Here is a 10,043-nt window from a genome sequence, read left to right on the forward strand (position 1 = left end):
CACAATAAAAGTAATCAAGAGTGAATTGATAATCATATCTAGGTCAAAGAAAAGAAATAGAAAAAGAAAAGGCACAGTCGCTCAAAGGTAATTTGCCATAAAACAAACAGAAATATCAACCAACTCAACATGAATATTCCCAAGTTTTCTGCCAAAAGACAACTTAGTAAGTAAAATTATCAAATAGAATGTTTAGCATTCTATTTTTTAGATACCAAATTCTCCACAGAATAGCTGGATTCATATTTTTACTTTGAACCGTTGCCTTAATTCAAATTTGAGTCCCTTATTGAAGTTCACAAACCTAATTATCCACTTCGCACCTTGGGAGAACTTTGTAAAACAACACTAAATCCAGGCTGGGTATGAAGGATCATGTATTTAACCCCAACAGAGGCAAGTGAGTCTCTGTGATTTGGAAGTCAGTCTCATCTACACAGTGAGTTCAAGTTCAGTCAGGGCTACATAAAGAGACCATATATGTCTTTTAAAAATAATAACAAATAAACAAAATAAAAACCCTAAATCCTACCTCCTAACCATGACCCTAACAACTACAACACCATTTCCATTTCCTCCACTATAACTACCCCTTGAGCTGCACTTATTACATTTTCCTCCGGCAGTATAGAATTTTTGTTTGTGTGTTTGTTGTTTTCATTTTTTTCAAAACAAGGTTTCTCTGTGTAGCCTTAACTATCCTGAAACTCATTTTAAGTACCAGGCTGGCCTCAAACTCAGAGATCCACCTGCCTCTGCCTCCCAAGTCATGAGAAGTGAATTTACCTTAAATACAACATTTATGAAAAAAACACTCTCTGCTATTAAGTTTTCACCTAATGGAAAATTCTTATGCTCAAACTTGGTTTTTCTTCCTTGGGGCACATGCTCTATTATCTTCACATAATTATTTCTTAAAACCAAAAGCATCTTAACCAACACAAGAGAGGCACCTAAATCAACAAATACAACAATTACTAAGATGGTATGGTGGTTATGAATGTGACCTCTGTAATCAAGTCAATTAGCATAAATCCTGCCTCTGCCATTTCACAATTATGAGATCTCAGGCAAGTTATTTAACTTTTTGTCTCCATTTGTCTTTTGTAAAACAATTACAATACCTACTTGGAGTTCTTAAACTAACTAAATGAAATGGTATATGTAAAAACTGAAACCCTGGTACAAGGCAAGTAATTAATTATAAATGTTGGTCACAACTGTATATAAAAGTAGTAGAACTAATAGTCACAAAAGAATAATAAAGAATACCACATTCGTGGAAAAACAGCAGGGTGATTAAAGAAATTAGCAGAATCCGAACCTCTATAGTGTCGATAGCTTCTAAAGACAAATTGGTCCACTAGAAGTGAGGCTGAATCATGAGAATCTACCAGAATGGACGACGATAAAGAACAGACAGGAGAAAACAATAAAGAAGTATAAAATGTTACATATGAAAACTGATGAATCAGTATGACTGGTCATAGTTTTTATTGAAAACCAGGTCTAATTGTGTGGAAAATATTACATTTCAATATTTTTGAGCTTCTATCCATCCAAGTAGTAAAACTTGGCTAGATATACTACTGACAACTGTAAAAGAAAATCTGAATGTCTACTAAAGTAATCTTTCTTTTCTAACATGTAAGTCATCAACTTAAAAATAAAGTATTACACAAGCCAAATACCAGAAAATCCATTAAAAATTAGGAAACTTTATTTATTGTGTATGTATGTGTGTGTGTGTTTTGGGAGTTGGTCATCTCCTTCCACCATGTGGGTCTTGTGGCGTATTTGTAGACTGTGTAAAGATGTATTGCTATGATTGTTGTGATAAAAAGCTGAACAGCCAATACCTAGGCAGGAGGTATAGGCGTGATTTCCAGGGAGAGAAGGGATGCGAAGAATCTAGGTGCACATGCAACACCAGCAGACACAGAAACAGGGATTGCAAGACGAGAGAGGCAATGCCACGTGAGAAAATGCGGATTAATATAATGGGTTAGTTTAAGTTATAAGAGGTAGTGAGGAATAAGTCTAAGCTATAGGTCAAGCATTCATAATTAATTATCATGTCTGTGTCATTATTTGGAAGCTGGCGGGTAGGACAGAAAAAGTTGTTACATTTGGTTTGGAGGAATGAACTCAAGATTTTCAGGCATGGTGGCAAACGCATTCCCCCACTATGCCATCTCACTGAGTCTCCACTGTTTATTAACTGAAAAATTTGAAAGTTACAGACATTTTTTTGAATGTAAGAGAATCCTATTATTTTACTAATTGCCCCTTTAAAAAAATGTGATTTTCTTAAGAGACTCTTCATTTAAAAAAAAAAATCTCTAATTTACCTAATGTTACCATTACTTCTATCAAGCGTTTTAACTAGTAATGCATGAAATATTTTGGAATAAACAGTACCATTTAATTTTGTAAGAGGGAAAATCACCTTGAAATTAAAATGTGTTATGTAGAGCCCATTTTTTAATTCATGTTTACTTCTATGATGTATGAAGTACAATTATATTTTATAAAGAAACTGAGCAACTTTTATATTCAGAGCTATTTACTGGTAAGATGAGGTCAGTGACCTTCTTAGCATGTTTGAAAGACACTTGGGAAAGCGCTCAGCTGAAAATATGTTCTGAATTTCCAAAAGATAACTGTTTGAGGTTGTTTGTGGCCAACTCAAGCAAAGCCAATTCCCACTGTTCTATTCTCCCGTTTTACTAAGCACCTATAACTACAATTAGCTAGCATACTGCATTTTCATTGTATGTCCTAACCTGGAGCCTGACCATGAGACTCTTAATGAAAAGAAAAAAAAAAGTCTTCTACTTACTTTTCTGACCACACCAATGGTAATACCAAAATTATCTTAATACAAATTCCTTCATCAGACCTTTTTCCGAGAGTCCTTACAGATGAAGGGTCTGCAAACCAAGATGGAAGAGGTAGTGGTGTCTAAGCCCACCCACACCTTGCTCTGCACAATCTAAGAGTTCACAATGTGTGAGGGGTTTGGAGAGTGGCAAAATGTAGCCCTGGATGGCCATTACCTCTGAGATCCACCTGCCTGGCATGTAGCCAAATTTCTTAACAGCTTGAGGAGACAAACCAAACATTAATAACTCGTGATGGGCCAAAACATGAAATTCAAATTTCAGGGCCTATACATGAAGTTTGATTGGAATATACCCATGCTGTTTCGTATACGCAATGTCTATGACTGCTTTGTGCAATGAGGGCAGATTGAAGCTGAGCCAGATTTTATTCAGTCAACTCCCTTACACTTTATCCAAAAAGACTGACAATTCCTTCAATCAGCTACAGGAGACAAGAGCAAGTGGGAAAAGTGGGTCACGTTTCTAACATTTTCTGAAGAATTCCTGCTCAAACAGACTTCAGGTAAGTAAAATGACATGTGATGTTCTCATCTCAGTTGAGGGAAAGACTTTGGGGAAGGGCCAAAATGGAATTTCTAAGCAGAGAAAAAACTATGGGAAAGCTGGATTTCCAAACAACTTGATTTGCAGAGAGTGGAGGCCGAAGGCAAACTGAAACGGGACAGAGTATGGGTGTACACCTAGTGATCAGTATAAAGACTGGCACTGAAAACAGATTGCGAAACACCTTTTCTGCAAAACAAAACACTGCATTTGTGCCCAGCCCAGAAACACGTCTATCCCCTTCTGGACCACTGCCTGCCAATCCCATTTTACAAGCCCGCTCACCCTCCCAATCCTCAGACCTCCGACAACCCCATCTCCAGCATCACTTTCCCACTGTGATCTGGATTCCTGCTTCAGAGAGAAAACAGAAGCAGTCGAAAGTAATCTCTCCAGTATTCCCTCCACTTACCCACATCTGTGCCTGTCATCTGCACGTTGTAAACAATGAGCCATTACAGCCTAGACAAGACTCCGTTTTCCCTAGCACTCTAAACCATGAAAGCTTAAATGCAATCTGGATTCAGCTAGATTTTAAAGTTAAGATTTAATTTTTTTTTTTTGAAAAGAGCTATTAAGCTATCCAACAAAGCACTGAAAGAAAATCCTGCCTAGCTATACTACTGGCTTCTCAGTGGACAAATAAACCTTTAAATTTTAATAGGAGATCAATCATAAATGCTTCATTGATCTTTGAAAATTTACTGAAAGTGGTGACAAAATAAAATACCAATGCCAATAAAGTTTAATCAATTTGATGACAGCATGTCTTGCTGCAGAAGACAATGCAATGGAACCCATATGGCAAGATCGCTAATACCTTGGCTTAAATATACTATTAATTCTATATAAAAGTTTAAAGTTGGCACTTTAAACTATCGCCAATCTAATTCACACACTAATAAAGACTACAATTTTTATTATTATGAAATGCTTTTATTATAATTACTTTTTCAATTAAACTCAATGGCAGGCATTAAAAATTATATTTATCTTTGTTCTCTAGAAACAAAATTATTATCTGGAACGTAAAAGACATTAAATGTAAAGTATTAATAAATGTATACTAAATTTAAGATTTCCCTATGTTTAATATCATTTGAGGTTTTGCATTTTCAAGAACACATCCGATTAAACGACCTACATTTAAAGACCAATGTCTCTTAAGTATGATTTCAGGGTAAATACCCACAAAGTGTTCTAATAGTGTTCCCATCTATTGAGTCTTCTCTGAAAATACATAACAATGCTCTCTGGACAAACAAATATATATATTATAAATAAAACAAATAAAATATATTGGGTAGAGCGCCAGGAGTCCAGCATGCCTGCAGTAGAATCTCAGCGCTTCATTTTTTTTTTTCTCCCCAGCTGGGACCTTAATGAAGTTATTCAACCTCTTTAAGACCCATTTCCCACATTTACTCAACTAGAGGACCATCTCCAACCTCAGAGCAGTGTCAGATGAAGTAATGCTGAACCTGGCCCTGAGCCAGAATGCAATCTCGTCTCGGGGGCCCTGGGCTGTCCTCGGCAGTAACTAGACGCGCCTGCCTTCCATTTCTGCCCTCAGACTCGATTCTTTTACAACGTAAAGCCAAGCCTAGGGGAGCTGGGGCGAACCCCTCCACTCTGATCGCCTCCGAGCTACTGCATCCATCGGCTCGCTTTTTCTTCCTTCCTGAACCAGATCCGTAATCTTCGCTATGTTTGGGGAAATCTGATATGTACAGCCCCCAGAACCATGTCACGAGCTCTGCAGATTTTCCTCTCACCCTAAAGTCCTCTCTGGTCACACGAGACCCGCCAACCAATCTGCACCCCCAGCGGAACTAGGCTTCTTAGCCCTCAGGAGGGAAAAAAAACTCCGGTTTGGTTAGGGGATTTCTTGTCTGCCTGACTGCCTGCAGCCAGCTTGTTTTCCTTCTGTCTCAGGGTGGAAGCGCTCCAAGTCGCCGACGCGATGGCCCGAGGTCCCGCTCCCACCCGCCAGCATCCCAGGCGGACCAGCATCCTTCGGCCCCCGGAGACCCGCCACACCCTCTCCTCGGCCCCCCGCTGCTCGGCCGTCCCCGCTGTCCCCCGCCACCTCGTCACCTCTCTCCGTAGACGCGACTGGCCGGGCCGCAGGCCTCGAGCGCCGGGGGCCCTCGGCGTCCCCTCACCCCGGCGTCCCAGCCGCAGCGCCGTCAGGCCCAAGCCGAGCTCTTCCCTGCGGAGACCGCCGGAGTGACGGAGCTCAGAAATTCAGGGGAGAGAGGCGGGGCCGCGGGAGCGAGCGAGCGCGTGCCCGCCGCCAGGCCACGCCCCCTGCCCGCCTCGGAACGCACCTGCGGGGCCGCGCGAGCGTAACGCCTGCGCGCGTGTTCCTGGGACTCAAGATGGGAGCGCGCTTGGGGGGGCGGAGCTACGGTTGGGCGGGGCTCTGAGGCTTCGGCGCCGCGGGCACAGGTCAAGGAGCGAGGCAAAGCCTGCTGACTCAAATTCAGGGGTCTCGAACCTCGTGCAGAGTTTGCTGCACCCGCTGTGGAGGCCGCAGAGGTTGGAGGCGCCTCCTGGAGGACGGCCCTGGTCCTCCGCCCTCCCCTCTGCCTCTGTTTCCTGGCATTTAAAGAGTTTATGAAAGTCTCGCTGTGGCTCCTTCTCCCACCCGCTGCAGCGTCCTCATTTCTGTAACTATTGGCCTTCCCTTCCCCAGCCTCAGACCAGGGACCTTGCACATCCTGGAATTGAGGATTCTTTGAGATCCTTCAAATACCCTCGCTAAAATCTTCAAGTGTGATGGAAAGCAGTGTGGCGGTTTCTCAGGAAATTTGGGATCAACCTACCCCAGAACCCAGCAATACCACTCTTGGGAATATACCCAAGAGAGGCCCTATCACACTACAAAAGTATTTGTTCAACTATGTTCATAGCAGCATTATTTGTAATAGCCAGAACCTGGAAACAACCTAGATGCCCTTCCACGGAAGAATGGGTGAAGAAAGTGTGGAATATATTCATATTAGAGTACTACTCAGCAGCAAAAAACAATGACTTCTTGAATTTTGCATGCAAATGGATGGAAATAGAAAACATTATCCTGAGTGAGGTAACCCAGACCCAAAAAGATGAACATGGGATGTACTCACTCATAATTGGTTTTTAGCCATAAATAAAGGACATTGAGCCTATAATTCGCAATCCTAGAGAAGCTAAATAAGAAGGTGAGCCCAAAGAAAAACATATAGTTATCCTCCTGGATATTGGAAGTAGTCAAGATTGCAGGGCAAAAATTTGGGAACTGGGGGGTGGGGTGGGATGGGGCAAACGGGAGATGGGGAGAGAAAAGTGAGAAGGGGAGGATAGGGAGAACTTGGGGGAATGGGATGGTTGGGATAATGGAAGGATGGAAATGGGAGCAGGGAAGTATATATCTTAATTAAGGGAGCCATTTTAGGGTTGGCAAAAGCCTTGACTCTAGAGGGGTTCTCAGGGGTTCAGAGAGATGTACCCAACTAGGTCCTTGGGCAGCTGAGGAGAGAAAGCCTGAAATGGCCCTATCATATAGCCATACTAACGAATATCTTGCATATGACCATAGAACCTTCATCTGGCGATGGATGGAGATAGAGACAGAGACCCACATTGGAGCAATGGACTGAGCTCCCAAGGTCCCAATGAGGAACAGAAGGAGGGAGAACATAAGCAAGGAAGTCAAGACCGCGAGGGGTGCACCCACCCACTGAGACAGTGGAGCTGATCTATTGGGAGCTCTCCAAGGCCAGCTGGACTGGGACTGAAAATGCATGGGATAAAACCGGACTCACTGAATATGGTGGACAATGAGGGCTGCTGAGAAGCCAAGGACAATGGCACTGGGTTTTGATTCTACTGCATGTACTGGCTTTGTGGGGGCCTAGCCAGTTTGGATGCTCACCTTACTAGACCTGGAAGGAGGGGGGAGGACCTTGGACTGCCCACAAGGCAGGGAACTCTGACTGCTCTTTGGACTGGAGAGGGAGGGGAGTGAGGCGTGGGGAGTGGGGGGGAGGGGGAGGGAAAAGGGAGGTGGAAATTTTTAACTAAAAAAATTTAATAATAAAAAAAGAAAAAAAGAAAAAATCTTCAAGTGTGACAAAACTTGGATTACTCAAAAGTTCAAAGATTGGGCTTCTGGCAGATATAATATACCACGCTTAATTCTTTCTTAACATGCAATTTGATGTTTGGAGTTTGTTTACCCAAAGTGACCCAAGCAGTGGTCAAAGCATTTCAAAGTAAAGTTCGTAATACCAAAATTACACATCCGTGAAGAAAACGGATCCTCTCTTCTACAGAGCCCACCAACTGCCAGTAGCTCCTCAGCTAGGGGTGGGCCTTCATCTCACAACACACACACACACACACACACACACACACACACACACCATAGGGGACTTTAGCTGACTTGATCTTGAATGGGTCTTTGTGCGTGCAGTCACTGTTGCTGTGTTGCACAATTACTTTCGATGACATTTTTAATTCTGTGAATGTGTTCCCATTGTCCTCCACCACCTCATCACCTCTCTCTCCGTAGATTCATATATATATATTTCTCCTTCCTTCTGTGTATGTGTGTATACTTCTCAAACATTTTTTTCTGTACATGGGTGTTGTGCATGCATGTATGTGTTCTCTGACTTACTACAGACCTGCACTTCAAGTCTCCTCATCCTGAGAAAATGATCTCTCTTTCTCTCAACACCACACACCCTATCATAGTGTCCATTTCACTTGCTTATGTGCTTAATAGCTCTTAAGCTACATCATAAATAGTCTGACATGAAGAGCTTACTCTTACGCCAACTTAAATTTATAGGTCTTGTGGATCCACGTAGTACATGGCAACTTTTGCTAACAGTACAACTGATGGGAGAAAACACATATGAGAAGGAGTATGCAAATATTTTACATCCACAAAATATTCGCACTCACCTGCAAACAGAAGATATTAAAATTACGTTAGATGGCTGAACCTGTAATTTGGTGACAGACTGCTTGTCTAGCATGCACAAGGTCCTGGGTTTAATTCCCAGCCACAGACATACACAAGCACACACACATACATACACATACAAACATACACACACAAACACATACACAAACAGATACAATACACACAAAAACTCATACACATACGTACACACACAAACATACATGCACAAATATATACACATGAACACACAAACATATACAAACACACACAGCTACCTTATAAAATGGAAAGCAAACTTATAAGCTTGTGAGAATAACACAGAACACAAGAAAGATTTTTTAATAAAAAGATTGCTACAAATTAATATGTGGGTTATGACGCATTTTACTGCCTCTGAGTAAGATATTTTTCAGACTGTATCTTGTAAACATGTTGGTCACACGATCTCATCTAAATTTCCACGGCTACCAGATGTTTAATATTAAAATAGCAACTGGAGAGAAAGATATTTCTTGCTGCATTTCTGTATCTAGGAAATAGAAACAAGCGGTACTCATGCCTTGGTTGTCATGGCGGCAACTGAAATCCCCACATCTCATTAATAGACCTTAGAGACAAATCAACCACATGGGAGTTCATATATCACAGAGTTCCAGCTTGCTATTTAAGAAGCTACCCAGCTAGGAAAATAACAGTGGGCCACAATTCTTAGCAATATTTAATGTGGAGAAAGAGAATAAATAAATCTGGTTATCTGGAATACTAACCTACAACCTGATGAACCATGACTATGGGTGGCACTTTTCTCACTTGCTAGACACCAAATTTAAATGAATTTTCTAGGCTCTTTTTCTAAAATGAATGACAAGATTACCGAATCATGTGATGTTTAAATGAGAATGGCACCCATAAGATCATATAATTAAATGTTTAGTTCCCAGCTGATGGAACTGTATTGAGAAGGATTAGGAGGTAAGGGAGAGTATGTCACTGAGCTAGGCTTTTGAGGTTTCAAGAGTACACAATAGCTCTCTCTCTCTCTCTCTCTCTCTCTCTCTCTCTCTCTCTCTCTCTCTCTGCCTGCAACTTGAAGATCAGATGTGAGCCATCAGCTACTACTCCAGTGACATGCCTGTCTGCCTGCTGCCATGCTTCCGATAATAATGATCATGGACTCACCTTCTGAAACTGTAAGCGAACCCTCCAATTAAATACTTCCTTTTATAAATCGCCTTGTTCATGGTGTCTTCTCACAGCAATATACAGTAACTAAGTCACCATGCAGCCACCTTTTGTCCAATACTGTTCTTATAGTATTTAACTTGATTGTCAGTGTATTGGAAACAAAATATAGCATTTTAAAATCATACTGAACATTATTATTATTATCATTATTATTATTATTATTATTTCCCACTTCTGGAAGTTAAGAAAGGTGCCAAGAGAAGAAGTGTGGTTTCTAAAATAGGTATAAATGGACAGAATTTCAAATTGATAACCTTGGTTTAGCATACGGCATGACAAAGAAATTCAGACTATGCTACCAAAGTGGAACGGGAATCAAGAACCTATAACCCTAGAATTCTTGACTGTCCCAGCAACTGTGGCTGAAATGATTGTTAGATGGCTCAAGAAGA

The 10,043-nt window shown here is 41.4% G+C and overlaps 1 protein-coding gene across 2 annotated transcripts in view; it reads right to left on the bottom strand.

Annotated features, from left to right (window-relative positions):
- The window catches only part of Abca5 (ATP binding cassette subfamily A member 5), a 74,150-nt gene extending 68,353 nt beyond the window's left edge, over window positions 1-5,797 (bottom strand). Inside the window, exon 1 of one of the 2 annotated variants that reach the window (XM_005350665.3) lies at window positions 5,780-5,797. The gene's annotated coding sequence lies outside the window, so the exon portion shown is untranslated. Of the gene's footprint in view, window positions 1-5,546; window positions 5,694-5,779 lie in introns of those variants that run through there. The other variant, XM_026780314.1, reaches the window with a different exon arrangement.
- Between the last annotated feature and the right edge of the window lie 4,246 nt (window positions 5,798-10,043).

Source organism: Microtus ochrogaster, chromosome 7 (assembly GCF_000317375.1).
Source record: "Microtus ochrogaster isolate Prairie Vole_2 chromosome 7, MicOch1.0, whole genome shotgun sequence".
Taxonomy (NCBI): Eukaryota; Metazoa; Chordata; class Mammalia; order Rodentia; family Cricetidae; genus Microtus; species Microtus ochrogaster.